The sequence below is a fragment of the Lissotriton helveticus genome, chromosome 8 (genome assembly GCF_964261635.1).
Source record: "Lissotriton helveticus chromosome 8, aLisHel1.1, whole genome shotgun sequence".
Taxonomy (NCBI): Eukaryota; Metazoa; Chordata; class Amphibia; order Caudata; family Salamandridae; genus Lissotriton; species Lissotriton helveticus.
Window position 1 is genome coordinate 1488915685 of NC_136069.1, and position 16928 is coordinate 1488932612.

Genomic DNA, 16928 nt, shown 5'->3' on the forward strand with positions numbered 1-16928 from the left:
CAACCCCTTTCAGCAGGCTAAATAGTTCTGTTAAATGACAACAGAAGGGACAGGCAACAAGAACCATCAGTCAAAGAGGGGAGGGCTAGTTCTTCTCTACCGGGTTACATTGGGGCGCTACCGGAACTGATCGAATTGGTAGTCTACAGTGTTTCTGGTTGTTTCAGACTGAAGCTGGGGTTAGCATGAGAGCAGCACCATTTCGTAGCTCCGTCGTGGTCATTCCGCAACCAATCATGGCAGCCGTTCTTTATCGTTATTTTGGGCGGGGTGGGTGGCGGAGCCGAGCTGTTTTGCAGCCATCATTGTGTGGAGTTCAGTTCATCTCACTAGTTTTGTATTTGTCATGAGGGGTTGTTCATAATGTTTCTATTTTAGCGAGGTCAAAAAGAGATCCCATTAGTGGCCTACTGATTTTGCTCGATTCCTTTTCTTTTTTTTTACACGATTTTTCGTTATCTGCAAAGACTAAACAGAGTATTGCGACTCTGTGTTTGTTTGTAAATAGAGAATGAACCAAAGAGAACTAATTCTAAAACAGTAAATACTTGGATAACAATCAATCAAATGGAGAGAGAAGCAGGCACGACGGATTACAACGGGGGCAAAGGCCTGCGTTAACTACCTTTCACTATCTGCAAAGAGAGAGTACTCCTAATAGAAATGAGGGGGGGGGGCACCATTCAAAGCAGATCAGTGTGCATAAACACGAAAATGTTTTCACTTACCACGTACTTGACATTCGACAGCTTATGATATTTGCTATTAAAAAACCATTGAAATTCACTGAAAAAACCATAGGTTATAGACCATATATAGTTAGGAATTAGCATTTACAAAACCTTGAAAATTCACTGAAAAAACCATAGGTTATAGACCATATATAGTTAGGAATTAGCATTTAAAAAACCTTATTTTACTCACACAAAACCATTGAAATTCCATATATAGTTAGTTGCACTAACTATATATCGCGCACCCGCAATCCACTGCTGATCATGTCACATATTACATCATTCATGACATGGTCAGTGACATCACTGATGACATCACTGATGACATCTCAAATGACATCACTGATGACATCACTGATGACATCTCATTTGACATCATTCTTGTGCTAATACGATAAACCTCTTCAGACTCTAATATAACCTTAGATACACTCAGTGTATACAGACACTCACACACTGCCACTCATCCATGGAGTTACTCACACACCCAGTCAGTCATGCAAAGAAACAATCTCACCTCCATTTCTTCAACTATACAGTTAAACACACCTTACTTATTGAAACATATACTAACACATATTTACTCTCTTATACAATCCCTGATACAAATTCACAATGATCGATACAACCACTCACTCATTCAGTGGCTCTCATGCACAGTTATTTATATATGCCAACTCTCACATGTACTGTGTTTTACATATGTACTTACTATGACATGTAGCATTGAGATATCCATTCACTCATCAATACACTCATGCACACAGTCAACTGCCCATGTAGCTGTTTCCACATGCACTCTTGAACTCATACACCTAGTGAATAAACTGCTCACACATCTATGCATAGAGTCACACACCTTCCAGCCACCCCCACACAAACTCAATCTCCCATAGAAATACTTGGGCAACCAATTAATAACACATATAGCCTCTCGTATAGCTAATGATCAACACATGCAGCAGTTTACAGAACAACAGACATAATGATGCACAAATTAAGACAGTTTAGTCACTAACCCATGCATTCAGTGAGACACATTTAATCACTCACTCATAGTCAGTCACGCACCTACTAAATCCTTCATCCAGACACTTATACATCCACTCATTCTTCAATATGTAAGACATATTTTAACTTTACAGAAACATACAGTCACTGGATGTTGTCATCAGTGATGTCATCAGTGATGTCATTTGAGATGTCATCAGTGATGTCATCAGTGATGTCACTGACCATGTCATGAATGATGTAATATGTGACATGATCAGCAGTGGATTGCGGGTGCGCGATATATAGTTAGTGCAACTAACTATATATGGAATTTCAATGGTTTTGTGTGAGTAAAATAAGGTTTTTTAAATGCTAATTCCTAACTATATATGGTCTATAACCTATGGTTTTTTCAGTGAATTTTCCAGGTTTTGTAAATGCTAATTCCTAACTATATATGGTCTATAACCTATGGTTTTTTCAGTGAATATATATATATATATATATATATATATATATATATATATATAATTACAGCAAATATATTTTACATGTTTATTACACACCTAGAGATGGACCTATAGATTGGGTAATGCGTATGCAGTCTTATCAAAAAGAAACCACACTTATTTTCTCATTGCACCTGTCTGTAAATTACAGAACACCGCCAATCTTTTTTTAGCTACACGCATTGCTACTGGAATACAGAAAACATAGACATGATTATCCCATTCAACCACTGCACGGATTGCCTTCTTATAAAACAGGTCTTGGAAAGCTATAAAAAGCTGGTTTCCACAGCTAAATCCAGGTACATTATTCTGAAAATTAAATCCGCTCTAAATGTTTCAAAATAACTCTTTACTGCAGTGCAACAATTAAGTAAACTCCCAGATCCTAAAAATAAGGCAGCCAATCAACCATTCTTCAGCTAGTGTCAGCTGTTATTTCTGGGGAACATCCTTTACGACGCGGATGTTACCCCGCGCTACCATTACGACGCGTCTCTTACAATGCAAGTCGTAACCACGACTTGCGCTGGAGGGCGCTCAAGGACAAGGAATAATTAAATTACTATTCCAACACCTTCCCTACTATCCACGGGGACTGGTGTTGGAATAGTAAATTAAACTATTCCTAAGTCCGCACCCTACAGCGCAAGTCGTTGTAAAACACGCGTTGTAACGGTACGCGTGGTAATAGCCCGTGTCGTACCATCATACATCCGTTATTTCTAAGCATCTAACGGACATCTTTAACATGATGTTCATTTTGGGCTTCTTTCTAAAGGAATGGAAAAGGGCCTCTTTGTTGCCTCTTTTTAAACAAAAAAGGCTAGTCTAGACATCAATGACCCTAACTGTTATAGTCCAATCTCTTACCTTCACTTTCCTTCTATGATCATTGAAAAAGCTATCAGTCAGGAGCTATCATTGTTTCTTAACAACAATGCACTTCTTGATGGCACTCAGTGTGGCTTCAGAAACCAACCCAGTAGCTAACCAGCTTTGATTACAGCCTCCGAGAAAATTAGGCAAATCTTGGACAATGGTGGTAATGCTGCTTTGATTTTATTAGATCTCTCTGCAGCATTCAATATTGTTAATCATGGCCTCCTTATTGCTCGCTTTTTTGCCCTCAGCATTAGAGGCAAGGTTCCTAAGCTCCTTAAATCTTTTCTCTCAAATAGAGTACAGTTTGTTGAGCTTAACAGGTTTAAATCTCCCTACTTCTCCTTGCTTTTTGGGGTCCCTCAGGGATCATCGTTGAGCCCGACCCTTTTTAATCTGCATGTGACTCCCCTGGCAAACCTAATAAAAATCTTTTGGTTTTGCACTAATGGCCTATGCAGACAACACTCACATTGTGTTGTCAGTAGCCAGTAATCTTGATGATAGGGCCTCAAGATTCCACAATTGTGTGATCCAAATTGAGAAGTGCATGTCCAGCAACTGTTTAAAATTAAACTCAGGAAAATCTGAGGTTCCGAGGCAAGATGGCTGCCGTGAGGGAGGCTGTGTAAGCAGCTAGCTCCCTGGTTCCAGGCGTCCGGGAGAGAGGGAGAAAGGAAAACTCCGTTTTGCCTCATGGAAAATTGCCGTGATAGTTTGCCGTGATAGTTTGTGTGTATTCGACGCTGCATGGGCATTCCTCTGCGCCTTACCTGGCTGAATAACGCCGCACGGCTGCCTATGGTTGCTCTCCCGCTTGTGCCTGCGCCTACTCCGTTGTCGGACGGAGCCGTTTGGGGCGTTGACCGTTTCCGGGCTGGACACTAGTGTGAGCGCTGCTCAAACCAAGCTCTATCAGCGCGGAGCAGTACTAACCCTGCAACGGAGTTCACGAATGTTGCTGAACTTCCTCAAGCTCAGTCGGCGGTCCCCGCTGTGGCGCGCTACACTCTGCCTGTTTTGGACGCAGAGCAGTGTTTTTCCCGGCAGAGGTGGTGGCGGAGGCGGCTCACGGAAGAAAAAGAAGATACCGCCGCCATCATCTGTTAGCACCCGCAGCAATAGGAGAGACGGCTCAGGAAGAGACCAGAGAAGAGAGGAGCCGGGCAACGAGGAGCCTGAGATGGCAGAGGCAGCACCACCAACCCCTGGTAAGACCGCTACAAAACAGGGTAAGAACATCAATAAGCCTGCCTTGAAATCTAATGAAGCTCGTGCGCTAAGAACATTGTATCACAAACATTGCCCGACCTGTTTGGGAAACAAGCTGCCAAAAAAAAAATTATTGATGGCAATATTCAAAGTGCAGATTTGACTGTTTTATATCCGCCTAAACAATGTTCTGCCACAGTTGAAACCCATAATAATTCTCTAAATCCCATGTTGACTAATCCTCTGAGAAAGGGCATTATGGGAGATGTAGTCTCTGGCGGAGCCGTAATCAGCCGAGCTTGTTCTCTTCCCTCGCTATCAGTATCGTCTGAAACTGACCAACAGAATGAAAAAGAAACTCCTACACAGCAAATCAATGTGGAGGTGCCTGAAAAATTCTACTCTCTGTCTGAACTTTCATCGGATGAAGCAACTGGTTTAAACAAAGATTGGGCAGAGTTTAGCTGTGAGAGTCTATCTTCGGATGGTGAAGTTAGTATGAGTCCTGATAATACTAACGCGGCTACTATCATTAAAAAAAAGCTATGGAAAAAGAGGTCATCACGTGCGGCGAGTAAAGAAGATGCTCCTAACTCACCCAGAGGGGAAAATATTCTATCTTCTAATTTAGTATCTGTTGCTACTACTGATACCTTGGGATCTAATCACAATTCTATCCTAGATCCGGCCCTACTACAGGAAAATAATGAAATTTGTGAAGAGATCACTCTGAAAACGATCTTTGATACTATGATGAGCCACAGGGCTGAAAGCAAAGCCGAAAACCAACGCACACAGATGACCTGCGCTAAGGTTAAAAATGCAGTTCGCCGTGCAATTAAGATGTGCTCTGAGACCACCGACAGAGTTGTTGAAGCGGAGGCCAGAATCTCTGTTTTGGAAGAAGAAAGCATGTCACAGAGACAGGAAGTTGGTGACTTTAAAGCCCTAAAAGAAGACCTGTCCGACAAAATAGCTAATTTGGAGAATCAGGCCCGTAGAAGTAATCTACGCTTTTTGGGAATTCCCGAAAATAAAGAAGGGTCTGATCCGCGGAGGTTTATTATTAATCTACTAAAAGATGCCTTTCCTGAGATGACTGACTGGGATTGGGCACGAGAAATACAGCGTGCTCACAGATTTCCCTTCACTGTAAGGAATCCACGACAAGGCCAAGAAAACTATCCCAGGGCTATTCTGGTCTAATTTAATAACTTTCTCGCCCGTGAAGCTATTTATGTAACTGCGAGACCAGATAAGAAAGCGGATGGACTGGGCTGTCAGTTTTTTGTACGTCCGGACTACTGTCAAGCCACTGTGGCCCAACGGTGGCGATTGAGACAACTGATCCCTGATTTTCAAAAGAAAGAGGTTGCAGTTTTTCTCCAAGGCCCAGCAAAGCTAAAGACTGTATTCAAGGGCACAGTTAAATATTTTATTTCTGAAACTAAAGCCAAAGAATATCTGGATTCCATTTGAAAAATAATTAGGAGTTAAGACTGTAAGAATATAAGACTATAAGATTGCAGGACTATAAGGACTATTAGTTAGTAATTTATGTTGAAGCTGTCAATTTATTTTTCCAATAAGTAGGATTGCTATGCTCTCTCCTATTCTTTTCTTTCTTTTCATTGTTTTTTCTTTTCTCCTTTTCCTTCGTCAGGACGCTATGGGCCAGGGACCCGGCACCCATACGCTTTAGGAACTGGTAGTTCCTATGCCTCATATAATGGGGAGGGAGGGGGGAGGGGTTCTGGGGCAAAGGGTGGGGGTGGGTAGGGGCAAGGGTTGGTGGTGGGGGTGTAAGGCAGAGGTATTCACTGCAAGGATGGTTATAAGGCACTCAAGTTGTAGTACTGAAGAGTATATATTGTCGATGCTTGCTTACATTTTTTTCTTAATTATTATTTCATCATGGATAAAAAGGTGAAAATATGCACAATTAATATCAATGGTCTTAATGATTTAAAAAAGATTGGGATGTTTCGTTCAATGCTCCAGACTTTATCTATTGATTTATTATGCATCCAGGAAACTCATATTGCATGGGATAAGCGCTCTCTTTTGGATAAGCTGGGATTGGATGTTCTGCTTACATCTAAGCAAATGGGTATAAAAAGAGGCATTGCAATCTGTATGCGAAAGGGTGTTGGGAAGTGTCTGAAAACCTTAGCCGATAAATGGGGCAGATGGGGGCTTGCTGAATTAATAATTGGGAGTTGCAAATTCACTATATGTTGTATGTATGGTCCAAATTTAGATGACGCTGAAGTTTTTAATACTATAAATACAGAATTAGCTACTTGGACACAACCAATCATAGTATGTGGGGACCTAAATATTCACTTGTCAGCCGACTGGAATATTAAATCAGGAAGGAGATATACGGGTCGTAAATCCAGAACTTATAGAGCCCTCAGAGGTTTGGTTTTAAATAACGGGCTAAATGATGTCTGGCACAAATTGTATTATAAAGATCCTGGATATACCTTCTATTCTATTCCCCATCAGAAATTTGCCCGACTGGATTATTTTTTTGTATCTTCTCTGTTTTTGGAGACAATTAGTATCGAAATACTACCCCAAGTCATATCAGACCACAATCCTATAATTGCTGAGATTCAGGTCCCCACAGAACGTCAAAATTCAATCAGATCCTGGTCATTCCAGAGAAACCTGTTATTAGATGAAGACTATCTTCAATTTATGGCGACTATCATTAATGACTATTTTCTAATAAACAATGACACGGCCTCCCCACAAGTTGTGTGGGATGCTTTTAAATCGATCGTACGTGGAGAGACAATTAGTTTTGCAAACTATAAGAGAAAAAAAATCCAAACAGACTTTAAGGAGAGGTTAAATAAGATCAGGTTATTTGAGATGGACTTATCAACCGCGTGTAAGAATAACACAGGTATAGAAGACGCTCAACTACGTCTAGTAATTGAACGTTCTGGCTTACGGATCCATATTGCCGACGAAGTAGCATCAAAATTTAAGCTATATAAAACTGAACGTTATGAATATAGCGAGCGTACCGGCAAAATTCTAGCACAACGCCTTCGTCAAAAATCTTCTTTAAATGAAATACAAGGCGTCAAAGATATGAATGGTGTTTATCATGAAAGTAGGGAAGGAATTTTAGAATCATTCTACGATTTTTACAAGACATTGTATAATGACCTTAATAATGAAGTTGATAAGACTCTTAATCCCGTAAATTATCTCCATAGTACTAATCAACCGTCATTGTGTTCTGATGAGACTGACTTATTTACACACTCAATAAGTTGGGATGAGATTGAGAATGCCATTTTGAGTCTTGCGGCAGGTAAAGCCATGGGATCCGACCAGATACCCCTTGAATTTTATCGGACATTTAGACACATGCTGAAACCAGAGCTGTTAAAGATCTTTAATTCGGCTTTTCAAGGTAAACCACCTGATTCCTGGTCTACCGCTATCATAGTTGTTTTCTTAAAGAAGAATAAGGATTCAAAAGAATTAGGCTCTTATCGCCCCATCTCTCTTATCACTGCAGACAGTAAGATTTATTCCAAAATTCTTGCAAATAGACTAAATCATGTAATGTCTAGTTTAGTCTCTCACATTCAACATGGTTTTATTAGACATAGAGATACCACTGATCATGTTAAACGTGTCATTACATTATTAGATTGGGCTCAGGCAAAGGAATCCCCAGTCGGGGTGATCTTACTCGACGCTGAAAAAGCGTTTGATAGAGTAGACTGGGGATTCCTTTGGACTGTGCTAGAATGGAAAGGGTTTCCATCACAATTCATTCAAGCGGTACGATCACTCTATTCTAATCCTAAAGGTGTAATAAGACTAGGTACTGACAACTCGAGACCTTTTTCAATTACCAGGGGGACTAGACAAGGCTGCCCATGTTCCCCGCTTCTATTTGCTCTATACCTAGAACCTTATTTGAATAGACTAATCTTGGAACCAAATATACCATCAGTTCGACTTTTTGAAGTTGACCACAAAGTCTTAGCGTACGCAGACGACGTGGCTATTGTAACCTCTGATGTCTCCTCTGCGCTACCTATAATTATTGACGTGGCTAGAGAGTTTGGGAATGTTTCTGGTTACAAGCTTAATATTACAAAAACTCAGATTATACACTCTGAAACGGGTAAACCCACCGACATCCCACTAAATACTACTGGCACATACCTCGGTGTAATTTTATCTCCCAAGGTTGATGACATTGTCGCCTTAAATATAGACCCTTTACTTATATCCACTAATAGAACGTTAGAAAGACTCAATAACCTACACTTATCTCTATACGGACGAACTAATGTTATTAAGATGATGATCTTTCCAAAATTTTTGTATTTTTTTCGCACTATTCCTTTATTTTTCTCAATGTCCCTTTTTAATAGAATAGACAGGATGTTGTCCGGGTTTTTGTGGGGGTTCCGTCGCTCTAGAAGATCTTTAAAATGGTGTACTCTCCCGCCAGATTGTGCTGGGCTAGGATTCCCGAATTTTAGAATGTATTATTGGGCTATTACTTTGAAAACAATCCGGGTTCTACTATTTCATGACTATGTAATAGAACCGTCCATGGCACCCTCAATTTTTGAAATGCTCTTCGGCGCTCAAGCTCGGCAGTGCTTATTGAAAGTCATCGAACCCAGCTACTATAAAAAAACAAAATTTAAGGTGGTTCTTGCTGCTTTTTTAGTTTGGAGGCAAATGAACAAAACTTTACGTATAACGTTAAAACTGAACTTTTATACACCTCTGTCTGACAATAAGTTACTATCTGAAATTTTTCAAGATATCGTAATTTCCCGATGGCATACGAGACAGATTTATTTACTGAGGCAATTGTATCAAAATGGGGTTTTTATGTCCTTTTCTGAACTTCAAAAGACATTTGGTCTATCTAGGAACGAATTCTTTAAATATCTACAGATTCGTAGTTTTCTAGAAAAAAAAAATTTGCTTTATACTGATACAATGGAGACTATTGACATTCTAGAGAGTTGTAGGAAGAATAATCGTATCGGCATAATCTATCAGTTAATGGGCAATAGGATGCAGAACGACCTCGATCATCAAACCCAGAAATGGCAGAGAAAGCTATGTATAGAAGGGATAGATTTGGTAAAAGCTTTTGAGATGAGTAATAAGACACTAATTAATAGCTCTCTTAAAAGTCAACATTATATGTCCACTCTAGATCTCTATTATACACCTGCTAAGTTGGCAAAATGGAAAGCTTTAAGAGGTATTAACTGTAGCCGCTGTGGAACTCTAGCAGCTGATTCAAGTCATATGTTTTACAGTTGTTCTAAATTGGTCGTATACATAGATAAGGTCGAAAAGTTTCTGACCAATTTGTTGCATGTTCAAATCACGCTTCACCCTTCTGTTATTATTTTTGGTGTCTATTTTCCCTCTCGGAATCTATCTTTGGATCAAGAATACTTTTTGTTTATTGGAATGTCTATATACCGATCTTGTATCACTTCTAGATGGTTGGACATAGACCCACCAACATTTGAACTTTGGTTGGGAAAGCTGTTAAATGTTTATAGAATGGATAAAGCAGTCTACAAACTGAAGGGATGTAAAACGAAGACTTTTGGCCGGAAGATATGGTCCCCTACTGACAACTGGATTTAAATTGTATAATGATTGTTTTTTCGTAAAGACTTATTTTGTATTCTATGCCTCGTTATGTCCTTGTATGTTCTTTTTTTTACCTCTGCCAAAAACAATTAAAAAAAAATAAAATAAAAAAAAAAGGAAAATCTGAGGTTCTGCTATTCATTACAGATACATCATTTTGGACACCCAAATGGTGGCCATAGAAAATGGGGAAACTACCTCTTCGAGCTCCTAAAGTAAAAAATCTCAGGGTTTACTTTGACAATAAAGTCTCTTATGAAGGCCATGTTAAACCCATCACCTCTACTGGCTTTTATGTGCCTACAACCCTCAGAAACCTTTTCCCCCATATTCCTGTGATCTCGGTCCTCATTTTGTCAAAAACCAAATACTGCAGTGGTCTCTTTACCAATATTCGGAAATGATTTTTATATAAGCTGCTGATCTTACAGAGTGCGCCCCCCCCCCGGCTGCTCTGGCCATTTCTAAGCACTATTCAGTATTGCATGTTCTTCCATATTTACACTTTCTACCTATCAAGAGAAGGATTGCATTTAGAGCCCTCTGTATTGCTTTTGAAGCACTGCATGACTTAGGACCTGATTACTTAAAGCAGCGCTTTCAACAATATGGTCCTCGTAGATCTCTGAGTTCCTCTACTGCATCTAATCTTGTAATTCCCAAAGTCAGGAGAGCCAACTGGTTAGGCAGAATCTTAATTGCCTGCAGGGGTAGGCTGTGGAACTCCTTGCCGCAGCACCTAAAAAATATTGCCAAATTTGTATTTGTATTTGTAATTACATTTATAAGGCGCACAGCTACCCACATGGGGTCTCCCGGCGCCACTTGAAATAGCGCTAAGGTAAATTTACTTTCCTTCCATAATTCCCTCAATACTTTGCCTTTGAATCGATGGCTCTTTCCTAGCACATATGAATGCTCTGTTTGCTATGTTTTCTTTCTCTTCTTAGTGACAAGCAGCTCATAGAAACTCTAGGGTTGTAGAGTGCTTTATAAATTACATTTTTATTTCATTTCATGTTCTGGCACAAGAATTTCAATCAGGGAAACTCATTATTATCTAAAGTAAAACAATGTTGATTTTAGTTTGAGATCTTCTATGACTGTCAACCTTCTTAGCACAGTAAACAAAGTTGAGTCTGATCTGGAGACTTTTGATACATTATGTTTCCAACCGTATATAGAGGTCAATTAGGATGGCCACCGCCATGCAGGCGGTGGCGATCCGTCCGCCATCCTAGCCCTTCCGCCAACTATTTCCCCCCCGCCATATTACACTGGCGGGGGAACCGTGGCGGACGTGAAGATCGTCCGCCGCATTTCCGTCGACCGCGGCTGAAAAGCTCTAATATGGTGGCGGTGTCTATCAGACACCGCCAGCCATATTAGGATGTGGTGGGGGCTATGCATTTCCGTGGCGGCTACAGTCCTTGCTTTGGGGGCACTTGCAGGCCCCCAGGGTGAAGGGGGGGCTGGGGGGTGCACATGGGGGGTACCTATGGTACCCCCCTGCAGTTGCATGCACAATGCGGCAGGCACCGCGCAGTGCCTGCCGCTTTGTGCATGCAAATGCACAGCATGCATTTTTAACTTTGCGGCGGGTGCTGCTTAAAGCAGCACCCGCCGCAATGTTAAAGATACGGGATGTGACCGCCAGGGTGGCGGTCACATCCTAATTGCAACGAAGGGAACGCCGCTGCCCCTGCGGACGGTCCCTCCACCTCGGGGGTGGCGGACGGACGCAGGTCCGTCCGCTATCATAATCGACCCCATAGTTTGAAACTTTAAGCAAAATAGTGACCTGTTATGCATGTTGCAGAATTGTTAATGAAACTGACATTTTTCACACACTGAAAATTCGGACATTCTTAGACTGTAAAGAACTTAGTTATTCACTTTAAATTGTCTGTATGTTCTCTGACACAGACCTGAAAACAGCAATAAATTCACATCACATTACATATTTAAATTACAGCCCTACTCTGATTTATGACTCTTTCCATGAAAGCAAGCCTCACTTTGTGATTCTCATTGCGAACATGTAATATAAAGGGAATCTAAAGGGAAAATAGAAAAAGAAACAAGTTTTGCTTTTTCAAATATATGTAAATAGTAGTGTTTGCAATGTACTGTTATATGTTTGGTGATTTTGTTTTATCTCTTTTAGAATATTTGGCTGATATCAAATCGTCCTGAGGAAGACAAATGTTTTGTCGAAACGCGTAGACTCACAGCCTTAGAAACATCTTGTACTTGAGAAATTATGTTTAAAAACAAATTGTCTTATTTTTAGTATTATGTATATTGATATGTTTGTTTGCCATACATTATTTAAATGATTCATGTCTATTCAAATCATATCATTGTATTTTATTGAATCAAATTTATCCACATATATATATATATATTTTTTATACTTACATTAAAATCAATCTTTTTGATATCAATACAGTTTATTGCATTTTTAATGAGTTGTTTATAAATATGTGTCTCTTTCATTAGCCAGTTTTTGTTCCTTTTTGTCTGCCTGGGCTGTTACCTTTGCACAAAAAACTGTTTTCCCTGACCCAGGAGCACAATCCAAATCAGGGGGTCCTTGTTACCTACAAAATATAAAGGGAATCTAGTCATGAATAATATTTACATGCATGCAATTATACCCTTTTTCAATTACCAATAAAAACGCCTGGAGTTCATAATTCCACTTGGAAAACATCTATTACACATGTATCTGAAATGCATATTTATCCAGGTCTGTAGAAAATAGGGGGTTGATAATTGCCTGATTAACGTGGATATGTCTATTTTGGATCTCTTTGAAACGTCACTATTTAGAACCAGCCAGTGACTTTCTACTTGTTATGCAATTGCCTATGCTTAATGTATTTCCCCCCTTAAAATATGTAAATGAAACACACGAGGAAAGGTTTGATTATTTTCTGGAGCTATATTAGAATTTTCCATACAGTTCTATAACCCTTTACAAAGCCCAACCTTACACAAGGCTGTTGTAGAATGTTTATCTGATGTTGAGGATGAAGGATGCAGGGAAGTTTCTTGGTACTTCTCGCTCAGGTGGACTAATGGTTGGCACTTTTTACCCAGCCAGATCCCTAGGCGAGCCTGCCAGATATAGAAAGATAAGCCCAGGCAGTGACCCAGTGAAACCACAGAATACCAGGAAAGAAAAGAAGGCCCATAGAGTAGATACAGGGACAAATACTACAGTGAAAAAACAGGTACTCTAAGACCAGAGTCAACGAAGCAGAACTCTGGTAGGGTTCTAGCAACATAGGAGGCTGAATATAAGTTATGCAGTCACTTGTTCAGCCAAAGCTGTGCAATAGCATATTGTGGGTTAAAACGTATACGTTTTTAAATGTTCTATTTTTCTGTTCAATAGCAGAGATGATATTTCTGCAAAATTCCCTAATTTTCAGGAAATTCACTGTGGCTAAGATTTGATTTTGCAGAAACCCATGTCTGGCTAAGTAAGATTTGGTTATGCAGAAACTCATGTCTGGCTAAGATTTGGTTATGCAGAGACTCATCTGGCTAACATTTGGTTGTGCAGAAACTCATGCCTGGCTATGATTTGGTTATGCAGAAACAGATTTGGTTATGCGGAAACTCATGTCTGGCTAAGTAAGATTTGGTTGTGCAGAAACTCGTCTGGCTACGATATGGATGTGCAGAAATTCATGTCTGGCTAAGATTTGGTTGTTTTTTGATTTCAAAAAAGAGAGGGTACCCCACTTTCACCAGGGAACAGGGTAAGAAGACAGTTAGTCAAGGGGGGGATCCCTGGAGTCGAATAGTCTACTTCTTACACAGACCTTTCTTGTAATACAAGGAGAGGTCACAGTATATCATAGGTATTCAGACAAGCATAAGGATGGATTTCCACAAAGAAATAGTCTTGCTAAACAATCTAGATTTATTCGAATTGTATACAAATAGACAATAAAAACAAGATAAAATTCATCCAAAATAATTAAAAACCAAGATAACATATCCCGGTGGGTTAAGAATAATTATTAAACAATGTTACATCACCACAATATTATGATACACAATAAATGGAAAATCAATCAAGATACACAATAAATGGAAAAGCAATCAAGATATATTCACAGTAAACAACAAACAAAGCAAATTTACAATAAACCCCTCATATCTAAGTGGCCCACTTAATATTTCTGCCACTATATTTGACAAGATCCAATGGCCATAGACGGTTTAAATACTCTCTAGCTTTAGTGGAGAGACCTAATGCCCATCTGAAGCTCAATCTGGCCCTGGTTGGATTCTTTTGGATCAAAACAGTGCGTCGACGCGTTTCGGTGCTTGTCACTTGATATCGTAGCACCTTCCTCAGGACTTCTTGTTTCTGGGGTTTCAGGGAACGGATGAATATACCGTATCTGTGAATATATTAGGAGACATATGCACTGTCAGATATTATGCATTAACGTCTATTGTCTGTTTTTGCTCTAATGGTTGAGCTCTTGTGGTTGGCGTATACCCACTCAGGCTTCACACTATTGGTTCTTACTGCTGTTATTCTTTCAACCATATGCAGTTCCTAGTGACCGTACATTTACTTCTCTCGTACATATCATTACACAGTGATGTTTGCATTAGTTCAAAAGCCTCTGATTTGGCCTCTTAGCTCCTTAGCATACATTTACTTCACATATACTATACAGGCCCTACAAGTCTTATTCCTTGTGGAAGACCAATTGGGAAGAAGGAACTAATAAACCCATGGACCAAAGAGAGAAGAAAAGTATAGATTCTCACCCTTGGTGCCGTATTGTGGGCGCTCAAAAAATGGGGTCTCCTTAAGGTCTCCCTCTTTTGGTGCTACACATATAGTCCTTGGTGCCCTTCTGTTAATGAAAAATAGAGCTTTTCTTAGGTTTTAGATAGAAATTCCCCTCGTTTGTGCGCTTGGGGATAGTTATTTATTTTTCTATTTACCTCTCTCTTGTAACCAAAAGCTCCTTTTGATGGGGTTCCTTGGTTGTTTAGTTGTCAGGCAACTGCCCACTTGTAGTGTATCTGTGATGGTAAAATATACAGTAATTTTTCACTAAACTATTTTATATACTCTATTTTTACATTCCCATCCTTATTTTTAGAAGTAAGCTCTTACCTCAGATATTTTTAAAACTTGTTTAGAACGGGCATATGTAGTCATTCGTCTGCTGCTGAACTGGATATGTTCTGTTGAGTGAACATAGGAATAACATCGTCACATTTCTCTTCTGTTCTATGCAAGAATGTACTGTTAACTCTATTGAGGCATGTATGGTGTATCTGGTATTTTGCTTTTCTTAAATTCTCTTATTTGTTTAAGTGCCTGCGCTCAGTATTACTTATGTCTCCTGCTTGGTACCCACAGTGTTAGCTATGCCGGTTTAGTGCCTGCAATATGCAATTACTTGTATATGACCTACCGGTCCCATCCTTCAACTACAAACATAGTCATATGCAGGTAATCTATTTTCACCGCCCCCGCCCTGGTTACGTATTACTCTTCCAGTATGAGGTGTGGGCTTTGTAGTGACAAAGTGCCTCCTGTCTGCCTAAAACTAAGGGTCTCCCGTGCTATGCTCTCAGCTTTTACGGAAAAGCGGTTCCCCTTCTGCCTGGGAAACAGGGAGGGGGCAGGGACAGGGACCCGGGGATAAGATCTACACTCACCGTTATGTAGCTGATCGATCGCTTCTGCCTCGTTCCTGCACTCGTCTGGAGTGTGTTGGTTTCGCGGGAGTTTTATAACTCACTTTAATTGACTAATTCCCTACACCTGTCATGTGCGAATCGCTGTGTGCGCGCCGTCGGACCCGCCGTGAGCCTGGGCGCCATCTTTAAATGATATAATGTCCCCGTTTTTCTATGGGAGGATCTGTCCGTGTGGCATCCCGCTACATTCGCGGTTGGCTTAATGTATCTCTTTTTATATTTTCCTTTTTATTGATATGGTGCACACTCCTACTATTTGGAATGTTTCCCTCGCGCTGTGCATCGACATAGTGGGGCATTATTTCCCAGTTAGTGCGCATTGTTTTATTGTTTACACCAGCACTGCTGTTTTTATTCGCTAGTGATCCCATTTTGCCATCTAGGGTAGGGGCATCCTGGTTACCGATGCAGGGCTACCTACGCCAGACCCAGCCAATCGGTCGACCAGGTCAGCCCCTAAATCTGGGCGCCATCTTGTAGTGGTGGTCAAAATACTACATCTCCATATCATTTGATGTGTATATTTTCAAGGATTGCAGGTTATCTTTAAAGGAATAACGTTATTCCTACTAAGTCAACTATTGCTGGTATGTTAAATAAGAGCCTCCCATTCTTCCCTGGAGTTTAGACCTTTTTTAATGGTATTGAATTTAACCATATACCATTGTTCCTGTAATTTTCGTCTCCTGGTACTGTCACCCGATCTGGTGAGTTCCCTGATCCTTTCCAGAATAACCCATCTGAGGTCCTTTGTTTTGTGTCCAGTTTCCTTCCAGTGAGCTACAAGGGGGGCGTTTTCTTTATTGTTGTTAATCGCAGACTTATGTTCCCCTATCCTAAGCCTTACTTCTCTTCCTGTTTCACCTATATATGCCTGGTTGCATGGACACAGGATCATATATACGGCATTCTTTGTCTTGCAGTTGTTAAGGGTGGTGATTGTGTGGTTCGCACCATTATGTTCCACTGTTTTGGTGACTATACATAGCTCACAAATGCAGCAGTTACCACATTTGTTATTCCCTGTTGCTTTCTGTCCACTCAGGGTTGTTTGAATTCCTATCTTGTCCTCCCTGTACGTGTGCACCAGGTTCGACCTGAGGTTCTTGTTCTTCCTATACGCGTACATGGGACGTTCCAAAGGGGTCACATCTGGGCCAGTATTTAAGATTTT

At 40.3% G+C, this 16928-nt stretch overlaps 1 protein-coding gene and 1 long non-coding RNA gene across 5 annotated transcripts in view; one reads left to right on the plus strand and one right to left on the minus strand.

Annotated features, from left to right (window-relative positions):
• GRM5 (glutamate metabotropic receptor 5) overlaps positions 1-16928 on the plus strand; it is a 967370-nt gene that overhangs the window by 815589 nt on the left and 134853 nt on the right. The gene's annotated exons all lie outside the window — the stretch shown is intronic.
• LOC144773429 (uncharacterized) lies at positions 14030-15337 on the minus strand. Of its 2 annotated transcripts, XR_013599976.1 has the most exons (4): positions 15162-15337; positions 14987-15067; positions 14807-14914; positions 14030-14427 (listed from the first exon to the last, which is right to left on the minus strand). It is a non-coding gene; the product is annotated as an uncharacterized LOC144773429 (long non-coding RNA). The 2 variants fall into 2 exon arrangements; XR_013599975.1 differs by having other exon boundaries at positions 14987-15337.